The sequence below is a fragment of the Epinephelus fuscoguttatus genome, linkage group LG13 (genome assembly GCF_011397635.1).
Source record: "Epinephelus fuscoguttatus linkage group LG13, E.fuscoguttatus.final_Chr_v1".
Taxonomy (NCBI): Eukaryota; Metazoa; Chordata; class Actinopteri; order Perciformes; family Serranidae; genus Epinephelus; species Epinephelus fuscoguttatus.
Window position 1 is genome coordinate 28727705 of NC_064764.1, and position 21960 is coordinate 28749664.

The 21960-nt window shown below is 42.6% G+C and overlaps 1 protein-coding gene across 5 annotated transcripts in view; it reads right to left on the reverse strand.

The window, feature by feature from the left end:
* Window positions 1-21960, reverse strand: part of il1rapl1a (interleukin 1 receptor accessory protein-like 1a) — a 430524-nt gene that overhangs the window by 258269 nt on the left and 150295 nt on the right. For 4 of the 5 annotated variants that reach the window (XM_049594511.1, XM_049594509.1, XM_049594510.1 and 1 more), the window contains exon 1: window positions 11345-11966. The gene's annotated coding sequence lies outside the window, so the exon portion shown is untranslated. Of the gene's footprint in view, window positions 1-11344; window positions 11967-13995; window positions 14103-21960 lie in introns of those variants that run through there. The other variant, XM_049594508.1, reaches the window with a different exon arrangement.

Sequence of the window (21960 nt, forward strand, 5' to 3'; positions counted from 1 at the left end):
TTGAAATATTGCTAAATGCTTACTGGTTTACAGAAGTATGTCATATGGCTCATGGCTCCTAACCTGACGCGCCAGATGGTAAGGGTGTAATGATCCATCAGTCTGGATTGATATATCAATTCAATGATCAACGATCAAATGTCGTTGATGCAAAGCGAAAACATCGATCTATACTGTCATCTTTAGCATATGTTTTTACTTTGAAAGTCTGTGCCATCGTCAAACAGCAGCAGATGGCAAACAGCCGAGAGAAAGACGATAAGATGATGTTATTTACTTGGGAATAAATCAGCAGTGTGGAAATTATTTTTTAGATTTCGGAGAAGATACGGGTCAACAGACAAAAACACGCAGTATGTAAACAATGCTGTTACAAAATAAAACACAATGTAACGTAACTTATATGGACGAGCATCTCACTCGGCTAACTACTCACTACAGCAACATTAGCTGCTGTTTAACAACGTTCGGCTGAAAAAACACGCATGACGGCTGAAATTCAATCAAGCTATTCTGTTGGGTGATGCAGTGACTTAAACTGACGGTGACTAAGAAAAATAACAACGTTACATGTGATTTGTTAAGCTATGAGGAGAGTAAAAGAAGTCCTCTAACAACGAGGCTAATTTATGCAATGTAAACATGCTAAAGCTAAAAATGTGTGACTAGCAAAAAACAATTCTTTTGTCTACAAACCTTGACTCTTATTTCTGATTTTTGTTAAATGATCTTGTTGTAAATCTGTGTTTTATGGCTGTTGGGAGAAGTTAGCCTTCAGGCCAGATATTCCTGACGTTTTAGGAAACAGATAATGTTTTGGGTTAAAATGAGAAAATTCCCTCCAGAAAGGTCTTTCTGACAGAAAGCCCTGAAGGTAAACTTCACACAAGTTTACCCTGAAGGTAAACTTCTCACAAGTGTTGTTTTATGTGTGTTTGTGGAGTCAGTTTAAATTGAACTTAACTGAACTTAATATTTATGCTGTTTGTATTTTTTATGGCCAAACGTAATAAAGTAAGGGGTGGCAGCTTCTTCTGTAACCTGTGTTAAATGGGCAGATAATATCGTCTCATATCGATCACCGGCATCTAAATCACATCATGGCAGACTTTGTAATATCGGCAAATATCGTATCGTTGTCCAAAGAATCGATAAAATATTGTATTGTATTGTGATGAAACTGGTGATTTACACCCCGATGGTTACAATAATAACTACGTAGCTGTGGAAAGGAACAATCGTGGAATGGTTAAAGAAACCAGCGGTGACTGACAGGAGGAAACTGGAAAAACCTGTCACCTGTGTTAACGCCGGACATGTTTTTGACCCATCCATCAAACCTGACTTCCTCCCTCTGCAGACTCTGTGGTTCTATGGTAACGTCACATCCTTGGTCCAGACCATAGACTGAATACAAATAGCTGACGTAGCCACTGTGACACTTCCATTTCCATTTTATTTATCTTATTTATACGGACAACACACATTAATCAACATTTCTGTAAATGTGCCAGTGATAGCCAGGTGACTTATTTTCAACTGCTTTGGTTTTATAGCCTTGAGTTCAGCATTTCGGCCAACGCTATCTTCTTTTTGGAGGCATGTCCATTATATCAACTTTAAAAGGTCATAACATCACAGACTGTATAAAATAATGGATGTAGCTAACGTGACGTCACCCATTGGTTTGTGGACTCCCATTTTAAAGCCTTGAGTTCAGCATATCGGCCATTGCTATATACTTTTGGAGCCAGCCTCAAGTGGCCATTAAAGGATATGCTGTTTTTGGCACCTCCATGTTGCTTTCATTTATCGGCCCTGGAGGTTGCCGTTTGCTACATATGGACAAGAATCAGAAACATATGTAATTTTGGGCCATTTGCTAAAACACCTGATGCTCGCATATATCTCAAACGACAGTCTCCTCTGGATAAAATGATTTGTGATCAAAATAGCATGAAATAAAATGAAATTACAGAGGTGAACTACTTACAAGCATGTAAAAATTAAATTTTCAATATAGCGGTTCAATCTCGATAACATATTCCCCCTCTTCTGCCTCTCGTCTCTGTGTTGTTTGGGGAAGAGGGATTCAAAGCCAGTGCAGCAAAGAAGGGCTCAGTATGTCCGGCTGTACAGCAAATGGAAACAAGCTTGAGTACCTTTCAATTTATTTCAATTTACTTTCTTCACCTTTATTTCACCTCTATCTGCTCTCCTCTCTTTTCCTATTCCTGCTCCATCCTCTTCCCTCATTGACGTAGATGTGCTGGTCATTTTGCATGAAAGCTCTGCATGAATGTCTCCACATTAAGTTTCACCTGGTGAGTAAAGTAAAATCAACGCCACTTTAGTCTTAACACTGTACCTGCTGACAGGTGAGTCCTTTAAATGAATTAAAAGCCCAAGACTGACTTTGTTTACCACACTGACAGCTGTCAGAGTACGGTTTTAAAAAAGGAAGTATTTTGAGAAACAGCTCCAGGTAGGAACTTTGGGCAAAGAGACAGAAGTTAGAGCATAAAAGAAAGGATATGAAACATGTGAGGAAAAAGAGCAGCGGAGTGGGATCTCTGCCATGTGCACAGAGAGAGCAACAGTGTCACAGAGGTTATCAGTGAGGAGATATGAGTGGAGGCGAGTTCAAGCAGCCATTGTCAAGTATCCTGTGGTCTCCTACATCAAAGTCTCCACCTGTTGAGTCCGCAAAACCTAATGTTGTGCAGTCACTGTGATTTGACTGTTACAGGTGTTTTCTGTTGTGATGAAACGCAGCTAATAGAGCTGATGTTTCGGGTTAGCTAACAAGCTATCACTTATTATTCCTCTGTATTTGTTTTTTACAGGGGGACACGGCACATTAACAACACTGACATTTAGCAACATCATTGCTCAGCAGCTAATTTGCACCCAAAGTCCCAACACAACTATAACTGACAAATGGATAAAAAACAACAAACATAGTCAAGCTGTAATGAAAATAACTGGGGGACATATTTCACAGCACTTAGTCCTCACAGCCTCAAACAAACAGTTTAATCAAACAAATATAAAAAGCATGGGCTAATTGGGAAGTTGAATTTGGTCTGTGGTGCATCCCCCTCCAGCTGGCCGGTCTGCAAGAATAACACTGTGCAAAAAAAAAATGGTTGGAGACCCCTGTCCAACACTACATGTAATTTACAGACCATGATTCAGAGCAGGGGTGTCTAACTCATTGTAGTTCATGGGCCACATACAGCCCAATCTAATCTCAAGTGGGGCAGACTAGTAACCACTGCATAATGACCTATAAAAACACCTTTGAATTTTCCCTTTTAGTGTACAGAGGTACATTCTGAAAATGTTCTTTAATTTGCAAAAAAAAGATGATGATGAAACATGAGATTTCAACAGTATGTCCCAGTTTTTCCACATTCAGTCAGTCTGCTGCTCACTGTCATTATATGTGCAAACCAATGGATTACTGAACGGCGTACCAGGTACAGGCCCAGGGGCCAAAAGTGTCAGAAGAGACACAAAACTAAACAAAATAAGACACAAAATAAAAACAAAACGAGGCAAAACAACCAAAAAGAGACACAAAAAAACCTACAAATAAACACAAAAATAAGAAAAACTAGCACGAAATTGCCTAAAATACACTACCTCAGACACAAAATTACAAAATGACTACAAAGAGACACAAAACATGCAAAAGAAAAAAGAAAATTTCCTAAAAGACACACAAACAACTACAAAGAGACACAAAATTAGAACAAGGGGCAAAACAACCAAAAAGAGACACAACATGATTACAACAGACACAAAACGAGCAAAAATAGCACAAAATTACCTAAAAAATACAGACGCAAAATTACAAAATGACTACAAAGAGACACAAAATGCCCAAAAGACAGAATATCACCACTAAGAGACACAAAACGGCTACAAAGAGAAAAAATTACCTCATAGAGCCACAAAACCACTGAAATTAAGAATTCAAAGGGGCAAAAAACCCAAAAGGAACTACTACGAAAAGACAATAAATTACCTTAAAAACACAGAGACACATAATAAGTACAGAACGGGGCAAAACAACAAAAAAGAGACACAAAATAACTACAAATAGACACAAAATGAGCAAAAATAGCACAAAATTACCTAAAAACTACATTACCTCAGACACAACACTACAAAATGATTACAGAGAGACACAGAATAATCACAAAAAGGGACAAAACAACCAAAGAGAGACATAAATTGACCACAAACACACAAAACTACCTAAAAAAAGCACAAAGTTGCCTTAAAGAGACACAAAACGACTACAGACAAAATAAATACAGAAAGGGGCAAAACAGCCAAAAGGAGACACAAAAATAACTATAAATACACAAAACAAGCAGAAATATCACACAATTTCCTAAAAAAAACTGCATTACCTCAAACATATATCAAACTACAAAATGACTACAAAGAGACACAAAATTACCTTAAAGAGAAAAACAACCCACTACGAATAAGAACAAAACGGGGTAAAACAACCAAAAAGAGACACAAAATAACTACAAATAGAGTTTAGTTTTCTCCTGCCTTACAAACCATTTACAAATCAAACATTTTAGTGGTGCCTTAGCAGTAAAGCTCATCCAAGACCATTTTAAGATAAAAGTCCGATCCTGAAGCTGCTGATAATAGTAATAGTCTGAACAATTTTTAAAAAACTTTAAATATGATAACAAAAAGTATTCATTGTTTTCTCAGAGGACTGTATTCTGGTCAGGGTGGAAAGCCACCAAGGCCACATTTTTGTTATCATAGTATAATCAAGTGGGCCGGATTGGATCCTCATGCCGGCCAGTTCTGGCCCGCAGGCCGTAGGTTTGGCACCCCTGATTGAAGAGGGACAATTTTGAAAAACAAAGAAAGACATCCTGGAAACAAATTCCAGACACCTGACAGCTGTTTGACAGGGACTGAAATATCACATTGTTTTCTTGACCTTCTCAAACCCCTCTGCAAATCATCCAGCCCATTTCAGACACTGTTTACATATATACAGAAAATCAAAATGACGTTAGAGCTCTTAAACTCTGTATCATCACAGACCTCTGAGCTCCAGAAGCTTTGAGACTTCAAGCTGTGAAAGGTCTTCAAACCAGCATCTAAATGCTGTCGTCCCAATCTGTGAGATGGAAACCAGATTTATTGCACACGTTTGGTTATTCTGAGCGGCAGTTAATCAAGCCGCGTTCCCTCCGCACTGTTTATTGTTCTTTTATTGTCAATCAATGTGACAAGGAGGAGATGGTCTTTTAAAACATGACCCTCCTCCAAATATCAATTCCAATAGTTCAGTGATGAAAACAATGTGCATGTGTGTGTGTGTGTGTGTGTGCGTGTGTGTGTGTGTGTGTGTGTGTGTGTGTGCAAGGCAGTGGGTGGATTAATGAATTAGCTCTCAGCAGCAACCTATCCTCAACCTTTTCTGCAGCAGGGACACAAATCAGTGACCTGTCCTTTCAGCAGCAATCTGAGGGGCTTCATCAGATGACAGACAGGCTAAAAGCCTCTGTTCCCAGACGCCGCTCTGTATTCTACATCCACGTGTTGTTATTGTGCAACTGTATGCGTCTGTGCATAATTGAACATTTTGAACCCTTGAGCCAATATGCCTCAAATGAATCCTCAGCACCCACATCAAAATGATTATTTCTAAACAAACCGTGTTTAATCGACTGCGTGCCTCCGCGGCACTCTCCATCTGGAGGATGCTGTGTGACAGCTTCCCTTAAATTACAAATATCAATCTGCCACAGTGGGAGCTCAGCTGCCAGTGGCCTCATGGGGGTCCACGTCAAAGCAACCAGCCTTCAAAAACAGAGCCATCAAAACGCCGTGCCAGGCTAGACGCTTTGTTGTGAGACAATCGCGTTCATCACCCGATCACAGATCAACTGAAAGGAGCAAAGAAGGAAACAGCGAGGGATTTTGGCTCAGAGGAAATATCAGCTAAACTGAGCTGGATTCAGTAAAGGAAGCTGAAGTGAAGTTGGCCCTGTGTTTGGCTCCTCCTCCTCTCTCCCTCCACAGACAGACGCCAGCACCAAGGGCTCCCAATCTGCTGTGTGATCAGCGGTGCTCTCCCTAAGCGTGTTTCCCCCTCCTCATCACCGGCTGTCTGCCCGCGGCAACACCACCACTTACACTCCATCCACCCGCTTATTGATACACTTCACCGCAGGATCGCCTTCGAGTGCTCCTTGGGAAAGCGACGGGTCTGTAGGGCGGCCTAATTCAATCAACGCTGGGGGAATACACACACACACATCGTTCATCACCAAAGTAGGACCAGTCCAGGATGACTCTCCACCAGCTCCATCTTCAAGATGACCATTAACACACAAACAAATTGCATTGCTGTGTGAGTCTGGCAGGCGTTATCACACCATGTCATCATGTAAAGATATTTAAACGATACCCATATGTAGATATTGAGCAAAAGTAATCACAGATATGCACTGCAGTCAATTATTAGGCTCACAATAGACATCACGGCTCTCCCAGGGTTAATTTGATTTCCACTTGGGCTGTATATCGGTCTCTCTACTGTGTTTACAGCAGGCATGATGTGCGCCCAGTGCATTATAACAGGGGGTTTAACCCTGTGGAGCCCACACAAAAACCGCAGCAGAAGATATGCAATTTAAGGCACGACCGTAAGTGTTTAAATTTGGAGTCTCGAAGGCGCTTTACACTGAGGAACATTTCTAAACTGTAACAGCGAGTATGATATGTGGACTTTTAAATGAGACAGGCTGACAAACACTGACAAAAGCTTTACGTTGAGTGTCTTGTTTTCGTATATTTTAGCACATTTTTTACATTTTACACACAACAAGAAAAGAAAATGTACTCCTGTGATTGCATTTGCATCTCTTACCAGCAGAAGACGGAGAGGAGATATTCTTTAGGATAAATGTTGCATAATTAAGCAGCGCGGGCACACTAAGCTGGTCCTCTTGTTTGTCATAATGTTGCTGTACTTTTCTATAGTGTTATGTTTCATCCTCACTGAACAGATTCTCGCATGGCCAAGCCAAGCATCACTTCATGATGATCAGCTAATGGACTGTAACATCAGACGGTACACATGATGAGGCCATTTAAAGCAAACACTGTGATGCAGGGCCAGAACTGTAAAAAAAAAAAAAAAAAAAGCGAGGGGTATAGGATACACGACACAATGTGTCTTTGTACACAGAAGTGTGCGGCAATGGGATTTAATGCGGCAATTAAATGGGTAACATGCAATATGTATGAGGCATACGAGCATAATGTACATGGTTGTAAAATGAATGCCATTATCAGACAAATATGCCGACGGAGTTGACCTGAATTCTCAAACTCCTCACGAGTTGGAGGAAAACATACAGCACAAGATATAAAACACAACTGAAGCAAGAGCGGTGCAGCAGTGGGACTTAATGGGTGAGCTGGAAGAAGATATGTATGAGGCATATAAGTATTAGGGATGAAAACGTTAGCCTCTTCACGATTAACCAAGGCAAAATCCCAGATGGTTGGTATCACTCAGATTTCACTTGTCATTAAAACTGTGTATGATCACCGCACTCAGAACTCACAGTAAATACTGTCCATTCATTCAATCATTTGCTGTCAGAGCTTATTCTGTTGGGGGTCGTGGGGGGGCTGGAGCCTATCCCAGCTGATGCTGGGCGCGAGGCGGATGCACCCTGGACAGGTCACCAGATTATCACAGTGCTGACACATAGAGACAGACAACCATTCACCAATTAACCTGTATGTCTTTAGACTGTGGGAGGAAACCGAAGCACCCGAAGTAAACCCACGCTGACACGGTAGAGATCATGCAAACTCCGCCACCCAGGATTCAAACCCCGAACCCTCTTGTTGTGACGCAACAGCACTAACCACTACACCACTTTATCACCACTGTCCAGCATCAACCAAAGTCAGCATCACCTTTCACTTATCCCTCTCTTTACGCCCCACACTCATGCAATTAAGATGTGTGGGGTCAGCCATAGTGCGAGCCCCTGGAGCAGTTTGGTAGCGCAGTGCCTTACTTGCGGGCACCCCAGCAGTGCCCAGGAGGTGAGCTGGCACCTCTCCAGCTGCAAGTCCACACTCCATATTTGGTCTGTACGGGGGACTTGAACCAGTACCCCAGCCAAGTCCTTCAGACTGAGCTACTGCCGCTGCTATGATTTGACATTTGACATGGTTTTCATATATTTACATAAGGTATTGTCTATTTTTTAAATGTCTATGCACATTCAGAGTGCAGCTAATTATTGGTGGTTGTCAATGTGAAACTTTTGGAACATTTTCAGCACATTTTAACATTAATACTATTAAAAAATAAAATAGAGATGCTTTGGATTTTTGATTTGTTGGGTGGATAAATCAAACCATTCAGAGCTTGTACAGAGCATATTTACTATTCCCTGCCACTTCATCGACATCATAATTAATCAATTAAAAGGAAGAACGATAAGCAGATAAATCAGTAATATGTAATCATTAGTCTCAGCACTATACTTGTGTGTGTGCGCGTGTGAGTATGCAGAGTTTCCCACGCATCCACTTGTTTGTGGTGGGCCCCTGTGACTGAATCATTGGGTGCGCTGTTGGAACTTTCGCCTTTGACTTAAAGGAGGCTGCTCATCCATAGATCTGACCTGTTCTACCCTGATCGGATCAAATGACCCATTGGCCACCTCGTGACTTAGGACTACACGGACTGGAGCTTTGTGGACTGAAGCGGTAAGCTCATAGTTTGGAGAGAGCACACAGACTGACACAAGGACACACACACAAGAAAGGGGAAGGTGGAAAACAACCATAATACTATTAATATTGGTCCCTATAATTATGTTGTGACATTTTCATACTGTTTTATATCTAGTATCTCTCGTCAATGTTTTATCTATTGAACCAGGAAGTCCCACTGAGACTGAAAATCTCTTTTACAAGAGAGACCTGGCCAAGGTAGCAGCTGATAAAAGGACATTTAAACTGCAACAAATACAACTTATAATACAAAAATCCACAATAAAACAACAGCTATTCAAACATTGTGACCTCTCAAGAAAAACAAGCACATGTCTCTATCACCACAGTCTTTCTGACGCCCTTAAATTCATTGATTTGAAGATGCCAATATCAGACAAATATGAGTTGACCTAATTTCTAACTCTTCTCAGGGTTTGGGAAAAACACACAACACAGGATGTAAGACACACTGAGTCTTTACACCAAGAGCAGTAAACCAATGGGACTTAAAGGGTCAACCTAAATATGAAGCTATGTACACGGTCGCACATGAAGCCCTTTATCAAACAAACATGAGCACCCTGTCTACCTGATTTCTCAAACTCCTCTCCAAATGTCCTCTAACTGCCTCCAGCTCATTACAGAAACTCAACTAATCACATATGTCTGACTGTGACACAGTCAGAGTGACACGCGCCTGCATTTCCGCGGCTGCTCAAATATTTAAACCTAGAATCTAAGCGAAGCCACAGAGAGTTCCTGCAGCCGCTCACACATTTCAACTTACAAAATGAGCCCAGAGTTGAACAAAGGAGCTGTCTGTTCCAGCACCACGGACAGTTCCTGTCATCTTCCCTGTGACGAGGCGCTGCTGGCAGCAGAGCCGGCCTGCCAGTTTCATCTGCTGCACTTTGTAACATCACACACAAGTGACTTTAGGAATTCATTAATGCAAGGCCCCCGTGCTCAGACAAAAAAATGTACACAGAGTGACATGCAGACATATTTTTTCATGACTTTGTATTGTTTTAGCAGCATGAATTGGAGATGTGGCCCACCTCCAGCTGGCCTCTGGCACCAGTCTCTGCCAACACACATAGATATAGGTCACCTGACAACAGTCTGTATGTACATGAGCAGCATGTCTCCTCAAAATGCAGCAAAACTGCTTGGGTTTAACTGTGTTTCAGTCTCTCCTGTGTGTGAGAAAGAAAGGAGAGCCTACCTTGACACAAGCATGCGCTCACTGACAGCACATGTTCAAGATGAGCCACTGGCCGGCAGACCACCAACACACTCTCCTCACTTGTAGCAGGGTCGAGCAAACAAAACCAACAATAAATAAGGCTGACAATCCCCGAGGGGGGTCACCACTGAGGCTCGGAGTGGTCCGGCATTTGTGATCCAGGCGCACATCCAGAAATAGGATCATCATCAATCATCACTCAGACTCCTGCGTCATGCGTCGGTATTCGCACGGTTCCACCCAAGGGAGCGCGCTGTTTGTCCTCATGGGGAAACTCGTACAGTAGGTCGAGATGGCGAGAGAGCCAGTGCGTGCTGATGAGGCATCGCGCTGTCACCAAAATACTGTTAAATTGCCTTAAATCATCGCTACGGATGCGCCGGGGTGATGTTTAACAGAAGATGACAGCGTGTGCGCGAGTTTTGGCATCTCCTGTGTGTGTGTGTGTGTGTGTGTGTGTGTGTGTGTGTGTGTGTGTGTGTGTGTGTCGGATTTGGACTCGGCAACTAACAGTGACGCACTCTCTCACACACAATCATTTCAAACTCAATCACTGGGAGTGTGCGAGAGGAGTGTGTGCATGCACGTGACGCACACACACATACAGAGAGAGGGAGAGAAGGAGCATAAGTTGTTTTGTGGCGCAACCGTTAAAAACTTGGCTCTATTCTATTGTTAACGCGCTGCCTCAGTGCGAGCAGCAGCCGATATCCTCCGTATAAAGACCGGATTGTGCATCTAATAAGGCTTACCGGTAGACTGCCTTCAGGGGGAAAGCTGCCGCTTCGTTTACACCTTTATCTAAATCCTCTCCTCAGTGAGCTCCAGTGAGCCCGGCGGGCCGGTGTGTGTGAGACTGCACTGCAGAGGGCTCCTCCGGCATCTCCATGATTGAGCTCATGAGCAAACACATCGTGAGCCAAATATACCAAAAAATAGGGGCACTCAGTCCAAAAGAAAAGAGGCACTGAGATTCCCTCTCACACTGCGACACATACCTTTAGTTTAATTATTCATCTATTGCTTTCCTGAGTGTTGGAGGCTGTAATACTAATCTATATCCAATGCTGCAACAGTGGCAGATGCTTAACTTCTCATCCTCACAGCCTGTTTTAAAAAACATCACATCTCCACCACCGTGTGTGTGTTTCATTCTAGAATAACTGCTGCAACTGTTCAACAGAAACCCAGTCGGTCTATAATCTAAGAAGCAATTCAATGAACTTTATGAAATGCTCAGGAAGAGGGGAAAGAAATCGTGTTATGTCGGCAAGCCAAGAGGGAAAACTGGCCTACCTTCAACTCGATTCCAAAATGGTACGACGCCGTTTGTCAGTCAGTGGGGAAGAAGGCTTTGGACATCACAACTCCAGGTCAATAGAGAAAACACGTTTCCATAAAATGGGTGCAAGCCAGTGACAGTCTGTGTTGCAGCGAGGTCACCCATTCAGCCAGTCGTCCGGTTTAAATCCAAACAGAATAATGGAGATCTTGTCTCTGTCCTTTGGGGGAGAAGTGCGCCAAGCGCTCTCCTACGCAGACGTGACTTTGCGCGCTTGAAATAAAACGGATGATGGGTAGAGATGAGGAGGAAAAACACTACAACCAATAAAAAATGTTTATAAAAACGAGTGGGGGCGAAGCTGCCAAATAATCACCCCTCTCCCTCTCCCCAAAAAAAATTTAAAAAAAAACCTGACAGCTGACTTTTTACGCAAATCGTGCTCAATTACTAACCCTCTCCTGGGTGCTTCACCAGCCCAGACGCACTGGTTGGTGCGATCCCCACTCAGCAGCGCCGCGGTGGAGATGGGAAAAAGAAATGTATGGATATAATGGCCAGATCCGATGGGGGGGTTTCCTCCACAGCTCCGCTCTGTAGTTGCAATGCACACGACGAGAAGGATCTCTCCCCGGTCCTAGTGCACCACACACCGTCCCCTGCTGGCGCTAACACACGCCGCGGCTGCACCTGCACTCTGTCATCTCCATCGATTCAAACAGGGAAATGGATGAGGGGGGAATAAATTCCAGCAGACAGCTATAACTCAACTCAAAGCTGCGACGATGAACGGAACGGGATGCGGGGGAAAAGGGTCGTCACTTGTTGGAGGAGGGAGAGAGGGGGAACGGAGTCATGATCCCGCATGCAGCTGATGTCTCAGCCTCATATGAGAGGAGAGCTGCTTGAGATAAAGCGTGAATTCAGAGCTCCATTCGTGTTAAATGTCCGTGCAAATTAAATGACTCAGTGCAAGGCGGGATGGGGTCCTATTACATCCCATCATGCTGTAACAGTGGTTTGTAGTTGTGGCTTAAAGCAGGAATACAGAGGCGACTGACATCATGAGAAATATGGAAATCAAGCATGTTGAATCTTTGAATCATGCAGTTTAGGAAGTGATGAAACGATCCTGGCACAAGTGGTGTTTATCAAAGTCCTTAAAACAAGAGGACATGTGGCCACTTTTGCACTTTGTTCATCATGAGAACACACTTTGAAACAATTTTACTGTACCAATGGTGCTAGAAGTCACTCACATGACAAGACCCTTTGCTAAGCTCCGCCCCTTTGTGATGGTCCATCAAGCTGTCGGAGTAAGCATGGAGCCCACACTGTCACTAACTGCACTCCCTGAAGAAATATTATCATATTTTTGGAGAAATGAAAGAGTGATTCCAGAGAGAAGCAGACAGAGGGGTCTACAGTCTGTGTTTGAAGGATATATCCAGGATGTCAAACTGACTCAGCAGCAACAACAGGTTAAAGAGACAAAGATAGTTAGAAGCTAAAGCCCAACTATAGGCTACAGATCACAGTGTAAAAGTGAACCACCACATCACTGCTGATCGCCACACAAGACAATGAATATAAAGGGAAACTTTGCTGATATTGAACCAGCTGTGTGGCATCACAGTGTGTGCAGATGAACGGTGTTTGTCTTTGCCCCCTGAACCACTGCCGGCATCTGGACCTCCACCACCGGACGGGCAGGGATCTCCGGTGGAAGTTAACCAATGCTCATCTGCCCACATTGCGATGACACACTGCTGGTTGAATATCAGCAAAGTTTCCCTGCGTCCCTTCACTGGTTCCTGTACAGCAGGGTCGGTCTTTATTCACTGTTATAGTCATTACAAAGCAAAAGCAGCATGTGTATACATTCAGTAGGCTATATCTTCAGTAGCTAGCTAGCTAACCCTACACTTTTCAGGGTTTGATTTTGGTTTTGGAACAGGGAAGAAACGTATATCTTTATCAACCTCTCCAGGTAACGAGTATCATTAATACACGACGTGCCGCAGGCACAACATTTAGCTCCAAATCCACAAAACCAGCCTGAAAATGAAGGAAATCTGAAACGACTGCATTAGAGTCAATGGAGCACAGCTGTGTTGTTGTCGGACCCTGGTCTGAGCCGGCCTGATGCTATGTTATGATTGGCCAGTCTGCGTCCAGGTACCGTTTACTGTTTATGATGTCAACCTCTGTGGTCACCTGCTGCCTCATATCATAACCTCCAGAGCCTGCTGCTGCCTTCTTAAAGAGAGAACAAGTCTCAGCTCAGAGCGTTGAGAACTGTCACATATTTATGTATGTAAGCACACTTTTAATACCCTCAATGCGGCAAGCATTCAAAACTCTGGGAGACTAAGTGTATTTCTTTTGTGTTTCCCATTTGTTCACTGCAGACGCTGACAGAGCCACTGACTCATTTGTTTGAGTGATGTGGAAAATGTAACTGAAATGTCTCCAACGTTTGTATATTATGTTATGAGTTGCTGCAACAATTAATCAATTAGTTGTCAAGTATTAAATTGATGTGATAACTGATTAATCAGTCACTTGTTAAAGGAACAGTGTGATGGATTTAGTGGCATCTAGCAGTGAGGACTGCAGATTGCAACCGGCTGAAACTTCTCCTGTGTGCCAAGTGAGAACTTACCGGTTAGACGTCCTTCAGTGTTCACTGTTCAGGAGGTTTTTATCTGGAGCCAAATTATCCGCAGAGGTCTCTTCCTCTCCAAAACAAAGGGATCAGGTGATTTAAACCTGTAAAAACACCAAATAAAACAGTTTCATGTCACAAATTAGTGTTTCTCCAACACAGTTTGGCTTGTCGCAGATGGGATCTAGCCAAGGGAACAGACCTTACTAGAGTTAGTGTTTGGTTTGTCCGTCCTGGGCTACTGAAAACAGCTCAATTTACAGTAGCAAAAACATAGCAAATCTTATTTTCAGGTGATTATAGACTAAAGAAAAACATACTTATTTTATCACATTTCTGCTAAAAGATCCCCCTTCATCCTACACACTGAGCCTTTATGAGAAATAAGTCAGATTTCTCTGATTCCAGCTTCTTAAATATTAATATTTTCTGGTGTCTTTACTTTATGACAATGAACTGAACACTTTTAGTCGTGGACAAAACAAGACATGAGAGCATCTTCTTGGAATTTGGGAAACACTGGTCGATATTTATGGACCAAAAAACTAATAAATTAATCAAGAAAATAATCGACAATGAAAATAATGTTAGTTGCAGTCCTGCTTTGCACATGGCAGAGATGAGCCAGTCTATTACGAACAAATACAAAATAGCAAATCAGCCAATCACGTGACAGCAACTCAGTGCATTTAGGCATGTAGACATGGTCAAGACAACCTGCTGAAGTTTAAACCAAGTATCAGAATGAGGAAGAAAGGTGATTTAAGTGACTTTGAACATGGCATGGTTGTTGGTGCCAGACGGGCTGGTCTGAGTATTTACTGGGATTTTCACACACAACCATCTCTAGGGCTTACAGAGGATGGTCCGAAAAAAAGAGGAAATATCCAGTGAGCCAAAATGCCTTGATGATGCCAGAGGTCAGAGGAGAATGGCCAGACTGGTTCAAGATGACAGAAAGGCAACAGTAACTCAAATAAGCACTGGTTACAACCAAGGTCTGCAGAAGACCATCTCTGAACCAACAACACGTCCAACCTTGAAGCAGATGGGCTACAGCAGCTGAAGACCACACCAGGTGCCACTCCTGTCAGCTAACAACAGGAAACTGAGGCTACAGTTCACACAGGCTCACCAAAACTGGACAATAGAAGATTGGAAACACGTTGCCTGGTCTGATGAGTCTGGATTTCTGCTGCCACATTCAGATGGTAGGGTCAGAATTTGGTGTGAACAACATGAAAGCATGGATCCATCCTGCCTTGTATCAAGGGTTCAGGCTGGTGCTGGTGGTGGTGTAATGGTGTGGGGATATTTTCTTGGCACACTTTGGGCCCCTTAGCACCAACTGAGCATGGTTTAAACACCACAGCCTACCTGAGTATTGTTGCTGACCGTGTCCATCCCTTTATGACCACAGTGTACCCATCTTCTGATGGCTACTTCCAGCAGGATAACGCACCATGTCACAAAGCTCAAATCATCTCAAACTGGTTTCTTGAACATGACAGTGAGTTCACTGTACTCCAGTGGCTCCCACAGTCACCAGATCTCAATCCAATAAAGCACCTTTGGCACCTTTCATGGATGTGCAGCCGACAAATCTGCAGCAACTGTGTGATGCTATCATGTCAATATGGAGCAACATCTCTGAGGAATGTTTCCAGCACCTTGTTGAATCTATGACACCAAGAATTAAGGCAGCTCTGAAGGCAAAAGGGGTCCAACCTGGTACTATCAAGGTGTATCTAATAAAGTGGCCAGTGAGTGTATATCCTATATGTAGGTTGGTTCCTTCTGACACACTCCTGCTGAATGAGCTTACTGAAGAACCACCAAACACACATTCACAGGTGAAAATGGCACTGCACAGCATCAGTTAGCAGGCTAGTTATCTACCTTGTCAAATAAAATAGCATTTAAACTTACCAGCAACTTTCACTTCCAGTTAAATGCCGTGTGTCCTCACTCTTCATTATCACAAAGAACAGTGACTTGATAATAGTTTGAAGCTTGATATTACAAAGTGATTTTGTTCCAGACTTGATGCTGCACCACCACATCACCTAAAACTATTAAAATAGCCTATTGCTTTACCTAACAAATGCTAATAAATAACTTGTCTAACCTAATCTTACAACCTTATACCATATTACACATTGCTCACAGTTACATTTCAATCAGAAGAGACTGAACAATGAAGTAAAGCTTAAATTTAATACAGAATATGAGTGTACAGATTAACAGATGATTTGTGCTGATTGAGATCATGGACACCAGAGGGAGATATTTTGTGGTTCAGGGACACGTGAGCAAAAAAACTTACAAGCAATAGCTGAATTAATAGAATGTTTCTTACTATGAGAAACCACTGATAAACCTGAGAAGGGCCACTTTAGATTCATTTCCTGTGTCTGTGCCATGTGGGTTTCGCCATCCTAGGCTCCTTTAGGAGACTCGTGGAGGTCCTGAGTAAATATTGGACCCATTATTTTACAAGCCCCAACCCTTTTTAACATTGTGACACTGAAATGGCATTTTTGCAGACAGGTAAATTGGAGGAAATTCACTTGCTCTGTTTTAGCAACACACTCTCACAAGGTCGAGCAACAACTGACGTGATCGTACACTTTGAGGACATCAGATATAAAGTAGCAGATAAAAAAAGAGCAGAAAAATAAGGAACAAATATCAAATTTGTATTGTGTAGGCTATAGTGTTGTACTGTTTTGAATCTCATATCATTCATCCACACAACTTCCAAACGAGGTGGGGGTGTCAGGGGAGAGACAAGTACGCCCACTTAGGAGACTGTAAGTGTAAACTATTCAAAGCCTGTAATGAGGTATGTTTTGTTAGAGTATCTTTGTTGCTATCAACCCAACATTTACTTTCGTCCACCATGTTTCTGCATACATGACGTCAACTTGTCGACTAGTGTACCAAAATTGTCCTTCTGCTTCCAGGACAAGGGGTGAAGGGGGCTAATCATGGGGAGGTCACGTAGCTCCTCCAGGTGCAGCTATACCTACTTGTTAATTTTTGCCAACTTCCTGAAATGTTTTTTCAACTTGAGGGGGCATTCATGTGAATTTTCCCAGTCATAAGCTCTTCTTTCCGATTAGTCAGACACCACATGAATACGGTTTCCCTGCCTTGTGTTACAATTGACCTATGGCTAAGTCCCGCCCTCAAACGCGATGAGTCAATCACAGTGCATATAGCCATTCCCATACACTCGGACATTCTCTGCCTGGACGTTCATTGAAATGCATTACAGAAAGTCAGTTTTGTTTGGTTTTATGAGCTTTTTCGGAGTTTAAAAATGGTCAAACGGTGTGTATAGGGTACATGCAACTCTGACACAAGGTATCCTGAGAGGCTGGGCGACGAGGTGTATTTTTAACCCTTTCCAAAACCACATATCAACCGAGAAAAGTGTCTTCTTTGGATAAAGTTGTGTGATAACGTTAGACCACAACATCAACTCAACGTGAATAAGATTAACAATGATGTCTACATCTGTTCTAAGGTAAGTCAACATCGTGTTTGAGGCAACATATTGTGACTTTGCTGGAAAGAAATATAAAGTTACCTTTAACATCTCTAGCTAACGTTAGCCTAACGTTAGCTCCTAGCTGCGTTGTTCATCATGTCACCTTGTTTGCTGGGAGTTCATTAGCCTATTTTGTTCTAGTTTTGTACTTTGGTAATCGTACATCATTGTTAGCTGTTGTCCAAAGGGCTCTAGTTAAGCTAACGTTAACTTCTGGAGCTTAGCTTCATTAATTTATCTGTAATCGCAGAGATAACAAAGGTTGGCAAACGTTATGCTGAATGATTCCGTGTAAATACTGTAGCACCAAACTAACGGAGAGACACTCTTGGTAAAGATGGTAAAAAAGGCTGTTATCCTTTTCTCATATTCTGAGCCAAAAACCTTAACTTCAGTGGCACTTTAACTTGTTGTCTTTGATGGTGACGGCAACGAGATGCGGTTCACAAGCGTACACTGTGACCTGTAAATTTTGGCTTGTAATTTAAGCTTTTCATCGACCTTCTCAACAATAAAATGATGAATATATCACTCCAATGCGTAGTTTAGGCCCTTTTGATTACTTCTCAATGACATCTGATCGTTATGTCCCCAAAAATCATCAATTGCCTCCTGCGAAATGCCGTGTACTGTGCTGGTCACTGAATGTTGATAGTGTCCGAGTGAGTGGAGGGGGGCGTGGCTTAGCCATAGGTCAGTTTTATCCACATATTTGGAAACTTGACTTGCTTGAGTTTCTTGAAGACGTTTCACCTCTCATCCAAGAGGCTTCTTCAGTTCAGAACTGAGTTTCATCAGATGGGAGGTGAAACGTCTTCAAGAAACTCAAGCAAGTCCAGTTTCCTACAATATAGCACTTAAGATTACCATGACCTGGATGACTGATAATCTTCACTAAGACATATTTGGGTACATGCCAATTTCCTCAGGCTAACTGCATCTATGTTTCCTTCACTTCTGCCTTCTACTTACACCGATGACATGATCAGAGGCGCAACAAAAAGATGTGAGGAGAGAGGAATCAAGGAAACGTGTTTTTTTTTTTTTTAGAGAAACAAGATGTCCTATCCTCTGAACCGTCCCCTGAAGCCACGTCCGTTTGCGATGAGTGCAGCACAGCTGGATCAGCTGTCAGTCCGATTTCTCTCCAACCAGAGACTGGGTTGAAGTTTCTATTTGCATTTATATGCTCTGTCCAAATAATAACAAGGGTACAAAGTAACCTCTGCCAGCAGCAGTGGTTTTTAAAAGTCTCCCTTTATGTTTTCCCTTTAAAATAAACTGGCAAACATCTGCTCATGTATTAAAACTTTGTAGTACTCTCTGTACAGATCAGACAAAATATAATGTTATTACCTGCTCAGATGCTGAATTCACATGAGACGTTTGTACTGGCAGAATGTGTGTGGTGTTTTTTTTTTTAATATAAAATTTTGATATATTATTAATTAGCCCAAATGTTTAAAAAAGTAGCAGTTAATATCTTGCATTAAGCTTTAGTTTCTGGATCATGTACAGAGGTTTTCAGCCTCATATGTGACTGAATGGAAGTGACATTTAAAAGGGTTTATTGCCAAAAGACATCAGCCTCAGAGAGGAATATCAGGAAACATAAAATCTAAAACTGAAATATTACCATATTTTTGGAGAAATGAAAGAGTGATTCCAGAGAGAAGCAGACAGAGGGGTCTACAGTCTGTGTTTGAAGGATATAACCAGGATGTCAAACTGACTCAGCAGCAACAACAGGTTAAAAAGACAAAGATAGTTAGAAGCTAAAGCCAACTATAGGCTACAGATCACAGCGTAAAAGTGAACCACCACATCACAGAAGACAATCAATATAAAGGGAAACTTTGCTGATATTGCACCAGCTGTGTGGCATCGCAGTGTGTGCAGATGAACCGTGTTTGGCTTCGCCCCTGTGCCGCTGCCAGCACCTGGACCTCAGCCGCTGGACGAGCAGGGATCTCGGGGTAGGTCAAACACAGTTCCTGGTTCCTGCAAAGCAGGGTCAGTATACATTCAGTAGGCTATATCTTCAGTAGCTAGCTAGCTAACCCTACACTTTTCAGGGTTTGATTTTGGTTTTGGAACAGGGAAGAAACGTATGTATATCTTTTTCCAACCTCTCCAGGTAACGAGTATCATTAATACACGACGTGCCCCAGGCACAACATTTAGCTCCAAATCCACAAAACCAGCCTGGAAATAAGGAAATCTGAAACGACTGCATTAGAGTCAGTGGAGCATAGCTGTGTTGTCGGATCCCTGGTTTGAGCCGGCCTGATGCTACGTTATGATTGGCCAGTCTGCGTCCGGGGGTGGGACTTAGCGAAGGATCAATTGGCATGACTTTGACAGCACCTGTACTGGAGCTTAGCCTGCAAGCTAGTGTCAGTCATACACAGAAACGTCCCTTCAAACCAGCCGAGCCCAAAAAAAGTATTTCTGACATTTCTCCAAAGACCCTTTGTCTCCCTTTTAATCGTATAAAAGTATTACCAATACTTCTAAAACCATGCTGACATAATTGTTGCCTTTAAAGGCCCTGCACATCCACAGTAATCCCACACAGGTGATTTAAATATTTTGGCTGATTAGACTTCGCCTCTTCAGAGCTGTGTGGGAGCGCACACAGACAGCTGCAACACCTTCATCATTCTTTTCAGTGTGCCGAGTCCGGTGACGTCACACAATTCCCAGCACAGCTCTTCCACTTTCTACCTGAGCAAAGGTCTAATCATCAGCCAGATAAAATAAAACACCTGTGTGGGTGTGAAGCTACAATAACAATAGTGAATGATTCAGTTCTGGTATTCATCTCCTATTGTTGCCGTGTATGAGCCATCAGCAGTGATGAGCAGATACATCCTACTTGTTCATGTAATTGCCGTCTGGAAACAATTGCTCACACACACACACACACACACACACACACACACACACACACAGAAAGGAAATGGTGAATACTTAAGTGATTTGATATATGCTTAAGTAATACTGAGTAATACTGAACACTGTACGCTGTGTCTCCCTCAGGTGTGTGTATTCCTCCTGTTTGAGGCTGGTTTAATATCTGGTTGGAAAAAAATTGTTCTGCAGTAATAGAAAATCTGAGGAGTTGAAGCAAAATCACGACAAGACAAAAGCCAACACAAACTAAGCTGAGTATATTGGTACAGATTTTTATTAAACAGGATAATAAGTCAAACTCTATTGGTCAAATTCACCTCTCTAAATTCAATCACAGTTATAAAGACTTAAAGGCCATGTTACTGAAGTAATATTTATTGATTTCTGCAAAGCATTTCAAACACTGATAACTGATATCGTCTTGAGAAACCATTCAGCGTCTTTTCACTCCTGGATAGGGATGTCAGTTGTCCACCCTCCAGTCCCCACTGGTTAGCTAGCTGCTGCAGCCACTCTGCACTGCACTGGTCAGGCAGGAGCTAACTAACAGAGCTACTCATTTGGCGATTATTGCTGGTAACATCTTGACCCATGGTCATGGGATGGCATTGCTGCGGAAACACGATGGCCACCTTTTTGTCTCCCCACAGGCAGCCCTGATGAGTGAGTTACTTAATTCTGAGCTAAAAAAAACACCTTTAGCATTGTTAACCACATTAGCACCACTCACTGTGCTGAGGATGCTAACTGTGCTAACCAGGGGTATATGAAAAGACATATACCGGCACTGGAGCGGGGCCCTTTTCATTCCTATGACAGTTGCTCAGTGGTCCATGAAGCTAAAATAGTTCAATTGCCATGTACAAAATCACCCAGATGATTGGCAGAACTTCCGCATGGCGTAGCCCACAGAGCAAGCGCACTACTGACCTAGCTTCTTCTGGTTTATCATTCACTTAACTTGAACGGCAATAAAATTACTTGATCTTGCAGCTCTTCTAGACTCTCCAATTGTTAATGTACCAAATGGAAGACATCCCAACTTGTGGAACTGGTTGAAATGAGGGGTTGTGATGTTTAAAAAATGTATCCACTGATTTACAAATGCCTCTTTTGAAAAGGGAAAAGTATTTTTGAGCCACAGGGCATCCCATGATGGTGTAATTCCACTGTTTGGCCACTAAGAAAAATGGCTTCAAAGCCCGGCGCACCTCCTGGGGGCCTGGTGCTAACAGAGCTAACAGTGATAACTGCTTAAGAGTTTTTGTTTTTTTTTTACCAAAAATTAAGCCGCTTAGGCCTACTCACCAGGGCCACTTGGGAGGAGACTAGAGGGTGGGCAACATGCTTTCACAGATGTGTTGTCCCACCACAGTGGGGCGTAGTTATGGACAGGGCAGGCAGTGCGGTTGCACCAGGGCCCATGGGGTAGGGGGGCCCGTAGAGAGAGCAGGCCCTTGCAAGTGATTCAGAATACTACCTCAGAAATA